General features: G+C 46.6%; 1 protein-coding gene across 5 annotated transcripts in view; it reads right to left on the bottom strand.

The window, feature by feature from the left end:
- Positions 1-12,115, bottom strand: part of LOC121284922 (nck-associated protein 5-like) — a 716,253-nt gene that overhangs the window by 383,931 nt on the left and 320,207 nt on the right. The gene's annotated exons all lie outside the window — the stretch shown is intronic.

Genomic DNA, 12,115 nt, shown 5'->3' with positions numbered 1-12,115 from the left:
TGCAGTTTTGGTCAAGATATACAGGGAGGATGTGAAGAAGAATATTTTTGCGCAACGAGTGGTAATGACCTGAAACTTGCTGCCTATGAGGGTGGTGGAAGCAGAGACAATCAATGACTTCAAGAAAAAAATTGGATGGGCACTTTCATATAAATTTGCAGGGCTAGGGGAATAAAGCAGGGGAATGGAACAGACTGGTTTGGTCTGCAGAGAGCCTGCATGGACTTGATGGGCTGAATGGCCTGCCTCTGTACCATCACAACTTTGTGGATGGAATTTACTCGGAAGGTTCAAGGTACCAACGTTTGTACTGGAAATGGATGCCATTGCCACATGGGCAGGGGTGGGCTAAAGTTTCATATTCCATCAGAGCCGGCTAATTAACTGCTGGCAAGAGGGAAGGATACATCCACTGAAGTAGCGCAAGCAGGTTGAATTCATTCCACAAGGATCACTGGCACCATATTTAATGGGCAGTCGACAGTAAGTTAAATAGCAACAACCCCGGTGTGAGCACAGCCTGAGCCTTTGAAACCTAGTCACGTACTGAGGTGTTGGAGGGACTATCCAGGGTGGCCCCATGGTTTACTGATGCCCCTCCAGGCTGCTCGGGCTAAGAGGGGGTCATGTACTTCTGGGCCGGGATTAGGAGCCTGGACTAGTAGATGAAGCAAGCCTGAAGGAGATCATAGAGGAGGTCAGCAGGCATGGGAGTCATGCTTCACATGTGGCTACAGTACCATAAAAAGGTCAATGAGCTTGTGCATTCCAGCAAGGTGAATGCAGCACACAATGTGAACATTACAACCTTCTTTGTGAGTAAGGATGAAAGGGCATTCCCTATCTCACTACCATTTCCCTGCCACCAACCACCCCACCCTCCTCTCCACTGCCACCTCCTCCATGTCGCGAGCAAGGACCAGGCAGCAGCATTGTCTACTGGAGGTCATTATCTGTGTCGAGGGCCCCAGTTAGTCAGAGCTGACTCCTGCACTGAGTGACCATATACATGAGGCATCCCTGTGCAGCCATGATGGACAATCAATCTGCCATCAGTATAGACATTACGATGGGCAACTAACAATAAACAATATGTGCACAATGAGAAGAAGGGAGCTGCTATAATATGCCTTTAAGGGATATCAATATGACATCACTAGGCGTGAAATGCGTCATCTGATTCAGCCTTAGTTTCACTTTTGCTTTGAGCAGAGCACACACACAGCTCTAATGCCTTCAAGCTTTATACTTATGTATAACTCTTCTCACATGCCTAGTCTTAATAAAGAACTAACAACATTTACCTACTCCCTTATGAGTGGTTGGTTCTTTGTGTGTTGCAATAAGCCCAAGGATTATATCATTATAATAACAGCAAAAAAGCCAAGATGAGAGGTGATGTCAACCTAATGTTGATAGAGGAGGAGGTGCTGGAGGCCTGGAAAGTGGGCTGATCCATAGCTGATGGTGAGAGGAAATAGAGCCCAAGACAGTGAGTGGCCAAACGGATGGGCAAAAGAGAGCCTCTGGTAAACATGAGGCTTGGTGCTCACATGCTCATCACTAGTTGTATGACCCTCCACAGTAGGGATAGTATGAAGGGCCTGATGGAATGTGCATTACACTCTAATTGCTCTTTTCTCTCTTGTATATCAACAAGAACAGCCAGCTGCAGTGACAAGGGAACAGCCATGTGCCTCTGAGGAGGAGTGGGGGGAGCTCTGAGGATGCACTGTCACATCATTCCCCAGAGCTTCCACCAGTGCAGATTCTCTCACATCAGTGGGTAGTCACACGCAAGTAGCTACAGGACCTCAACCAGGAAAACACAGCAGAGATGTGCCTGAGCAGCTAATGGAGGCTGTTACAGCTGAATCAACTCGTAATCGGAGGACTGTGAGAGCTTCAGGCTGATGACACACATCTGCAGTCATCAAAAAAGGAGATGCTGGAGCAGTAACTTGAGGTCTGTAATTATCTGGCAGAGATTCCAGAGGTTATGCACACCCCCAGGCCTGGATGTTGGAGAAGTCAATCTATACCATGAGTGCTGCAAAGTCTCTGGCATTCTCTATTGAGGGATTGGTAATCTTTGTGGAGAGTCACATCCAGAAGACCACCCAGTAGATGCCAGAGATGCACGAGGACTTTTTATACCATCACCTTGTCCATGAGCTCTGTGGCAAAATGGTTGGACAACAGAGGAGTTGAGGCATCTGTAGTTGCCACAAGTTCTTCAGACCCCTTAGATGACAGGGAAGGCGTAGTGTGCCCTGAAAGAGTAGAGAAGCTGCTGCCTGCTGCATCTGGGGGCTCTAAAGAATGAGAGCTCACAGGTCTGAAACGTTAGCTGGGATTTTCCGTGCGGGCTGGTGCCAGGCATGTTCGGTGGCGTGAGTGGACAGTATGGTGAGAAGGCCAAAAATCGATTTCACGACACTGTGAAACCAGATTGCAATCGTTCGCTTAGCCCGTCGATGGGGGGGCCGTGTTCCCTGCCATCAAAGGCTGGGAAGCTCATTGTAGTGCAGCAGCATTTCATTATAAGACCAGCCCACTGGACGCATCTCCCCCACCACTGGATTGTCCACCCACATTGGTGGGAAAACATGCTGGTGCAGATCATGTCTTGACAACTGTGATGTGCAGAAGTCGGGATTTACCACCACGGCCTTGCTCACATCGCAGACTTCCAAGGAGCAGAAGGTGCTGGAGCCCGACAACAACAGAATCATGGGAGAATGTCCATGGCATGCTGGGTGGATTCTCATGGACATGTCTCTGCTACGAGGCAACTTACAGAGGTTGGAAAGTCACCGTTGATGCTCACAATGGATGATGGTCGAGGGGGTGGGAGAGGAAGGTCTAGGATCGACTGGGAGTGGAAGAGGTGTCAGGGGGGTGTGGTTGGGAGGGGATGAATAAGGTGTCTGGCGGGGTGAGGTTGGAGGGGGAGGAGTGGGTAATGGGGGAGAGATGGCAACTGGGGAGGTGGGTGTAAGAAGAGAAGTTCGGAGGGGTGAAGGAGTGTGGAGAGGGGAGGGATTAAGGGTGGAGGAAGAGATGAGGGTGTCTGAGGGAGCCAGGAAGGGAGAAGGAATAAGGCAGGAGAAAGAAGTGAAGCTCGAAAAAGGAGCCGGGGGTGGGTGAAGGACTGAGGTTCGCAGAAGAAGTAAGGGTGCCTGAGGGAGTCAGAAAACGGGCGATCTAAGTGGGGGTGGGGGGCAGTGGGAGTACTTAAGGGGCAGAAGGGGTCCGAAGGAGAGAGCAGGGGTCCGGAAGGTGTGGGGAGAGAAGGGGTCCAGAAAGGGGGGAAAGGGACCCGGGGGGACAGGTGAGATGGGGTCCAGAGTGTGTGGGATGGGGGGTGGGGAGACAGGGTCTGGGGTGGGTGAGAAGGGGTCCAGAGGGGAAGTGGGGATGGGGGGGGGCTGCGGAAGGGTCCGGGCGGGAAGTGGTCTGGAGGTCGGTGGGCAATGGGTCCAGGAAAGGGGCACTGGAGTTGGGAGGGGTTGGGTGGAAGGGGTCCAGAGGGAGTGGGATCCGAGGGGGTGGTTCCAGAGGGGGAGGGGGGGCAATAGGTTCCGGGAGGAAAGGGTCCGAAGTGGGGGTTGTCCAGGTGAATGTGGAAGGGAGGTGTGTTATGGGTCCATGACTGCCTCCTGGGGAGTGAACTGAGGGTGGGCGAGGAATGAAGGAATGGTGTGAATGAACGAGGGCAGAGTGAGACGGTAAGGTGAGGACTCAACGGCAATGGTGGAAGGGACTGCAAAGGTGGTTGGTGGGGAGTTGGAGGTAGACACAGACCTTGGGGGTGGGAAGGAGGAGGTCAGGGATGTGAATGTGGTTGGGGGTGGAATTTCTGGGAAAGAAGGGGACGTGTACATTCACCTGGACATCCTGAAGGAAAAGGGTTGTGGCTGGTAGGTCACGGAGGGGAGGTGGAAGTTGATGCCGGGGGAGTCAACTGTGACAACGGAAGGGAAATGGGCGACTGGGGGAGGGGAAAAGATGGGGGACCACATGAAAAACCGAACCCAGGCCATGCTGTCCAAATCGAAAGTGAAACAACAGTCATGGTGGACGAGATCAGGTGTTGCATGGGAGTGTGATCAGTGGGTGGGCGGAGATGCCGGTCAGCTCAGATGAACAACTGAAAGAGAACCCCAGCAGGCAGCATTGGAAATGCTCAGAACATTGAGGGGAGTATGATACGTGAAGGATCCGTGTGCGTGGAAGAGTTCTTGCACAAGGGCTCCAAAAGGCCCTGCCACACATACACACTTCTCCCTCCAGAATCACTTATCGACCAGCTGCTCCCTCTGCGGCAACAGGTTGAAGGCCTCACAAGCAAAGGGGACTCGGAGGGAGAGGGCAGCCTCTGGAGATTTCTGAGTCGATGACCCAGGGGTGTTCAGCTTTCGTTCCTCCTCCCTTCGGATGCCCAGGGGCCCCGGTCTGACTCCTTGAGGGGAAGGAGCACCTGGAGGGACATTGCAGTGCCCCATTTCCCTCTCGCGTTGCCACTGCAGGAGCTCACCCATGGCAAGTGCGATGGAATGCAGGTCTGCACGCATCTCCGTGTTCTGCTGGACCAAGGTCTCCATGGCATCTGTCATCCCCCATGAGACCTCCATACATGCACATGTGGGCACCACTTCATCAGAGAGCAGGTGGACGCACTCCTCCGACTCACATGCCACTCTGCTGAGGGCTTCCAACAGCTCTGCGTCTTGTTCCTACACCTTCTGTGACTCTCTAGGATGAGCTCAAAGGCCAAATCCAAAGGCTCGTCATCTGACTCAGATCTCACAGGTGCCTGATTCCCAATAGTCCTCTTGAGCGCCGGGGAGCTTGCACGAATCTGCCTCTTGCTGCTGCGGACATGTGTCCTTATGGTGATCACCAGATTGTGAACCCAAGCCTGTTCTAGATCTAGGTTCCACGGAGGTGTGTGTTTCTGTACTGATGCAGGGTGTGGGTAAGCACGGTGTCAGTTCTTCCAGGCTGCTTATTTCCAGCTCTTCAATGGAGGTGTCCTCTTGGCTGGAGGTGAGAACGTGGATGGAGCTGAGGGACTGGCTGGGTGAGGGTGTCAGTCACGTGGCAGAGCTCCCTGTGAACAAAAGTAGAGATAAGTAGTGCATGTCAGAGCAGAGTCAAAAACAGGAGAGAGAGCATTCACATTTGCTTTAAGAGAGGGATAATTTATTGCAGGATCCTTACGAGGGTGTTCGCTGCCGACACCACCATCACCGCAGGCACAGTGCATCGGTCCATGTCCTCACCAGTCAGTGCAATGGCACACTCCTCAAAGTGAGTATGGGGCCTAATATGGGCCACTCCACCCCCGGCCTGGGACTTCTCCCTGCTGTTGCGAGCCAGCTTCTCCTTCATGAAACAGATGGAGAGAATGTGAGCAGGACGCATGGCACTGCATAGAATGTTTGTGTGGTGAGCAGAGCCATGGACAGGGTGAGGATGTGAGCTGGAGGTATATGAGCCTGATGCAGATGTGAGAGTGTGTGTGAGAGTTAGTAGTGTTGTCCCTTGAGATGTGAGATCCCTTTGGATGTGTGATGTGTTTATGAGTGTGAGAGTTGAGAGCGATGAGAAGAGTGAATTACCTTGGCGGAATGGAGGAGATCATTCATCCTTTTTTGGCACTGGGTGGCTGTCCTCTTTTGCAGGGCATTGGTGCTGACCACCGCTGCCACCGCCTCCCAAGCCAGATTAGTGAGGTTGCTGCCCATTTTGCGGCCAGAGCGGGTGTAGAGGACATCACGGCGAGCCCCCATTGTGTCCAAAAGGCGTTCGAGGGATGTGTCATTGAACTGAAAGCAGCAGTCATTTTGCATTTCGAGGCCATCCTATCTCGTTTGCAGCTGTCCTGGCTGGAAGCACTGAGAGGTGTGCGCATGGCTGGACTTTAAATTGCCGCCCGGCATGATGAAGTGACAAGGTGATGGCGTGGTGGGCAAATGAGAGCCCACCTGCCATGGAAACAGCATGTTTCCCAGGAATGCATAATTAATGAGACGTGATTGGGACGTGAAAAGCTGCCATTGCAGCCACTGGGCAAAACATCACTTTACCTGCCCGCTACCACACTTAGTGCAAATCTTGGATGATTCCACCCATTAACTCTGTTTCTGTCTCCACAGATATTGCCTGACCTTTGAAGTATTTCCAGCATTTTCTGTTTCTATTTCAGATTTCCAGAATTTGCAATATTTTGCTTTTGTATCTCATGTGAAACATTTTAACGTATCGCAAACCTCCCTCTCGGATACCTGGCCTGTGGTCCCTGGGCTCGACAGTATCCTGTTCTGCTAGTTTAACATCCCCTGGCATATCACCATCCTCAGAGGAGGCATCAGCTGCGGTATGTCCTCATTGTTCAAAGCTTCTCCCCTTAAGCTGAGTTGTGCAGAACACAGCACACTACCACGATACGCGATACCCTTGCTGGGGCATAGGCATTTGAACCTTACCTTCAGAAGCCCTCTGTCCTGCTCAATGGCTACTCAAGTTATCCCTCTGCATCTTTGCTTGGATTCTGTACTGGTGTCAGTAACTGTCTTCCGTGGGGAACCCTTGTCAATCAGTATTCATCCTTTAATGCACATCGGAGGGCCTAAAAAGGTTTGGCACCTGAGACTGCCTTTAGTATGTAGGTGGCAGCTTCTCAGAAACCTTGCACAGATCTGAAGGATTCATTTGGGGCGGTCGCAGACTAGTTGCTTATTGAGCAAATAGAAGGTGCTGGTTAGTCTGTGTGTCCATTAGTGGCCATGTGTGCAGTCGATCACGCTGAGTCTGAAGGAATCCAGTGATTCCTATAACCCTCTCAGCCTGACTTTCCTGACTGGTGCGAAATGTACTGGCTAGCATTCTTGAATATGACGTTAGTGACCATCTTAAGCCAGTTACGAGCTGCAGACTGGGAGATCCCACAGATAGCTTCAAAAGATCCCTGGAATGAATCTGCAGCATAGAAATTCAGTACGACAGTGACCTTCAGTGCCACAAGAATTGGGTGCCCACCACTTCACATATGGCTCAGCTCAGGGACTAACTCCCTGGACAGGCAGATTCTTCAGTGACACTGCTGCTCTGAAATTTGCAGGAAGTTGAGCTTCTGATGATAGACCCTCTCTGGAAGGCAACCTATTCTGTGAACAAGTGGCTGGTTGCTTGCCCCTGTGCAACCTCCTTGTCGGTGTCTCCTCCCAGCCTCATCCTCCTGTTACCCCTCTGGTTATTGCTGCCCTTCTGCCTGTGGCTGCAGCTCTCTCCCTCTCTGACGCTCCTCCTCACTGCAGGCCTCCAAGCCTGAGTAAATGAGGGTGATGGCAAATAGCTGCACTCAGTTTTCAGGGCCTCCCATTCTCCTTGATCTGTACACACAAGTGCTAACTCCAGGAGGGCATTTAAGCAAGCCCCCACTGAGCTCGGCATGTTTATACCTGCTCCCGATTGCTTCTTCTGCTGCTCACTCAGTCCCGCCCTCCCTGACAAGCCATGTTGCCAGTCACAATGGCTGCTGACTGCAACCAACACTGATCTCTTGGCCTCCACCTCCTAATAGCAGGCGATGCTCTGAAGCACTGTTTTTCCCGCACACTTGCCATAAAATTAGAAAACCCTGGCAAAATTGCAATTAATTGCCTGTTTAACAGGTTTAATTACCTTCCTGCCATGTTCCAGTGTGACCTCCCAGCCTGGTCGCTTTCAGTAATTTCCAGTTGTGACATAAACAAGGTTGGTCTTCCTTTCCAATGCCTTTCACCATGATATAGCCACTCCTCCCGCCTCGCAGCCTGCCTGCAATGGGCTGGTAAAATCTAGACCTATGACTCTACGGTGTTACATAAATACATTGAAACACACCATCAGAATCCTCTAGGAAAAACATTTTGCTGGCCAGTAATGATTCCTATGGCGTGGAAAAAATGTTAAGAATGCAAACAATTTTTGCTATTGGACACACGAGTGCTGGATGTTAGCTGTAATTAATGTGACTATGACAGGAATTCCACCGGCCCACATATTTGAGCTTTGCAAAATATTATGTCCCTGTGTTTCTGCATTAAAATATTATTTTGTTGGCTCAAAATTAGAATATCTACATTCACTGAGATTTTAAAAACATTTTACTTCCTGTATGCTCTATCTGATTTCAAAAATTTACATATTGACAAACAAAATGATCGATTGCCTATCACAGGTATGGTTTTCCTCCTAATTTGAAAGAAATGAATATGAATCACATATTGCATTCATCGCAAATGGAAAAGTCAACTGGGAACATTGCTGTGTTAAGAAATTCTAGGCAGATAACCTCATTCTGATCTTTATCTTGTTGACAGTGATGAGAGCAAAGTAGCAAATATAGTTCAGAAAATAACTCCAAGAAGCAATCTATTGGAAAGAAAGCCATCGACAGTGTAAAAAGCATGTTAGGGGAGGATGAATAAGGCAAAAATCCAGCATCTTCTGCATATACACCATCTCTGCACGCAAAGGGAATTATACCGTAATAGTGAATTAAGTGGGGCATTCTGACTTTGGAGATCTATAGTTTTAAGTTGGCATCTAATAATATTGGCCTTTATTGTAAGCACTGCATAACAAACTTGGGATTTTCAACTGCCCATTTTTCACCTGAAAAGTAGACATTTAGTAATTAAATCTCAGGCTGGGTGAGTTGCAGGGATGAGAGGTGAGTGGTGATAATGTGAGGGGAGGAGCATCTCAGCCACTTCGTTGACACCCAAGATTTACCTGATGCAACTTTTGGGCAGGCCTGTAAATGGTCAAACAGCCTGCTGGCTGAAATAGGCAGGAAGCTGATTAAATATGCAAATTGGAGTCCTGTGCCAGTCATATGGCTTCAATTGCAATGTTCGGGTAGAAGTGGGTGAAGCACGCACAATGCGAGGTCTACCTAGTTGTATCAAGCATTGAGCAGGCTCCCAACGGTCATTTAAAGGACTGACCAAGGCAATCCCCTCCCCAGGAAATGTGCATCTTTTTTGATGGGCCCATTAATGCAACTATAGGTACCAAATCCTGTATCCTGGAAGCTCGGGATCAGATGTATGCCGGATTTGGGGATTTTACAGATTTTGGGTACTAGGCCTAGCACATACTTATAATACACAAAGTATGAAAAATAAAGAACAGAAGGGCTTTATTCAAATTGTTACCCAGGGTGCCCACATCAAATGTAGCCAGTTTTTGTTTCCTTCCAGATTTTGGGAAGCCGGATAAGGGGTCCAGTACAAAAACAGAAAATGTTGGAAAAACTCAGCAGGTCTAGCAGCACCTGTGGAGAGAGAAATAGTTAATGTTTCGAGTCCATATGACCCTCCTTCAGAGCTGAAGAGAAGCAGAAAAGGGTTCAGTACCCCTTTTCAATTTTATACATGTGCCACATATCATTATTCAATGTGCTATTCAATATCAGTCCATTTCCTTTGGGTAGGAAAAGTAAACAAATTGGACATGAAACTCTATCTCTTGATACTATGTTGATGAATGAGCAACTTGTTTTGTTAAATACTTCTTCAATGGGTGTAAACTGGAAGTGTTTCCATAATAAAAGGAAAAACGATTGCTCTATCTTTGAAATTTGAATTAACCGCAGGCCCTGAAACCAAGGGAAAGTTTAACAATACTCCTGCAGTGGTGGGGCTGGGAGAGATGATAGTGGTGGTGGTGGAGGAAGTAGAATTTGAGGCTTTGATACGGAAGCTTTCCATCCCTTCTTGACCTGATTAAATGAAAATTAAATTAGGAAACTAAGTCAGAAAATGCATTTCCCTCAGTTCCGCCCTTAGCAATGCTGAACATCAAGGATGCCTTGCACTCATTGGCAATGCACCAGCAGCAATTCTCAGACAAGTGAACATTCATGTGGGTACCTAAAACAAAGAGAAGAAATCCTCCACCCTGAATTCAGTCATTTGCCCACTAAAATATGCCTTTTATCAAGTTTTACAGCTAAACTTCCTTTGAATGATACATCACTCAGCTACTATACTGATGCCCCTGTGTCTCTACATTAGGAATGCAATCAAACAGACATTGCTTAGATAAGATTTTAAGAAAAGTATAGCATTCCCTGAATTGAGAAAACACAGGAATGTTGAGAACTGCAGACAATTTGGTCAAATGGGAACTAAAGAAGAACTGATATGGACACAGCAAACAAGATTTTGAAGTACTGAATGTAAACTGCCGTAGTGACAATGACCTAATCAGCTATGGATGCAGATAAATAATTGGACTAAGTTGGTAATGTGCTAGTAATTATGGAAAACATTCACTGTACATTTATGTAAAAAGTGCTGGTCTTAATTCTGCAATGCTGGTTTTGGAATACCGTATCAAGAGAATTAGTTGAATTTTTGTGACACTTTTGTGGGAATAGTTGCTTATCCAAATTAGTTTGCTTGAAATTTTTCATATGAGTAATATATTAACTAATGAATAAAACAATAGAAGCCTGAAAAGCAGCAAAGGAAAACTAAAGAACGCTATCCTGGCAATCCAAAGCCCAGCTGTATCTGTACACTTTTATAAGATGATTCTAACTCCTAATAGTGTTAAATATACAAGTATAGATATATCAGACAGACCTATTTGATTAAACTGCTAAGTTCAATATGTAGTGAAAGGAACATTTTTGCTATTAGATCGCTAAATAAATGATTCCATTTCCCCTCTGGCTGATGTTAATTGCTCATTTTTTCTCCGGACCACAGATCGAAACTTATTAGTACAAACAAGAAAAGCAGAAAAACAGCACTGGACCATTAGCAAATCAGAAGTCAACTGGGGCTGGTAGAAGCATTACCTTAACCCTTCTACAGGTATGCACTAAGTCCAAGTATTTTTCTATTTGATGCATTCTGAATAATGCAGTGCTTGAAATCATGCAACCCAAAACAAGAGGAATGTGCAGTGAAAATTGATAGCATAATTCACTGATGGTCACACGTCTCTTATTTGTCAACCCCCTGTAGTTTCATGATGAATACAAATTCTAAAAAGCCTGAGGACACATTCCAGTGACAGATATAGTACTTTAAAGGAGCACTACCATCCTACTAGGGTAAGTGAATAGATGGACGATTACAATAAAGGCTTACCAGATCCTCATAAGATGAATTCTGGCCTAAGGTGGAGAATATCTTCTAAATCCATTCGTCAGAATTGTGCAAATGCTGTGAGGGGGAGAATTCTGGAATAGAAGTTGGGAGCACCCCGAAGCCTTCTCAAAAAAAATACCCAGCTTATCTACCATAAAGCCCCAAGGTATGGAAAGATTCACTATTATATGGCCATCGAATCAGACATTATAGATTCTTAGAATACTGGGTAAATCATGGTCAATGGAATAAGGAATTCAAATTGTAAATAAACAAATGCACTCATTATTTTCAAACACAGCCCACTGACAAACATGTAAGAAACATATTCATTTTAATATAAAATTAATAAAAATCCACTTGCAAGCTGTGTTCTCACAATAGAAATCTAAACTAGGCAAACAATTGCTTTGTTGCTAATATTTCAATTATCATCAATTCAGATTAATTCATTGTTTTCTGAAGCCAATTTGAGCTAGGACTCATTTACATACCCCAACATATTACAAAGGCAGTTGTCTCCTCTGGCATCTAATGTGAAAATGTGTAAAAGTATATACTTTTTATTCTTATTTTAATTTTAAAGCAGACTAGAATGTTTGGCGGAAAGTACAGAGTGAATATAGTGAAGGTAACATCAAGGTGGAGATATCAGATTGGATTTTCGTAAGATCACCTTCAATTTGTATAGATGTACAGTCAAATGAATGCCTGGAGCAAATCTACCCTCAAGGGGGCTTGGCTAAATTCAGCACAAATAAATCAGTTTAATTCACATGATGTTGTTTGATTTTGCTAGGTATCAGATCTTATCTGACCTTCATTTCTGAATAGAAATTAGGTATTTGAACCAATATAAGAGTATTTGTATTTCTGCTTTCTCAAAATGCTGTGGAAGTAATGTGTGGATCATTACTTATGTGGTTTGATTACACATCAGTGTCTGATTCTTCTTA

This window comes from Carcharodon carcharias, chromosome 12 (assembly GCF_017639515.1).
Source record: "Carcharodon carcharias isolate sCarCar2 chromosome 12, sCarCar2.pri, whole genome shotgun sequence".
In the NCBI taxonomy this organism is placed as follows: Eukaryota; Metazoa; Chordata; class Chondrichthyes; order Lamniformes; family Lamnidae; genus Carcharodon; species Carcharodon carcharias.
Note: the sequence above shows the minus strand (reverse complement) of the source record. Positions and strands in the feature narration are given on the sequence as shown.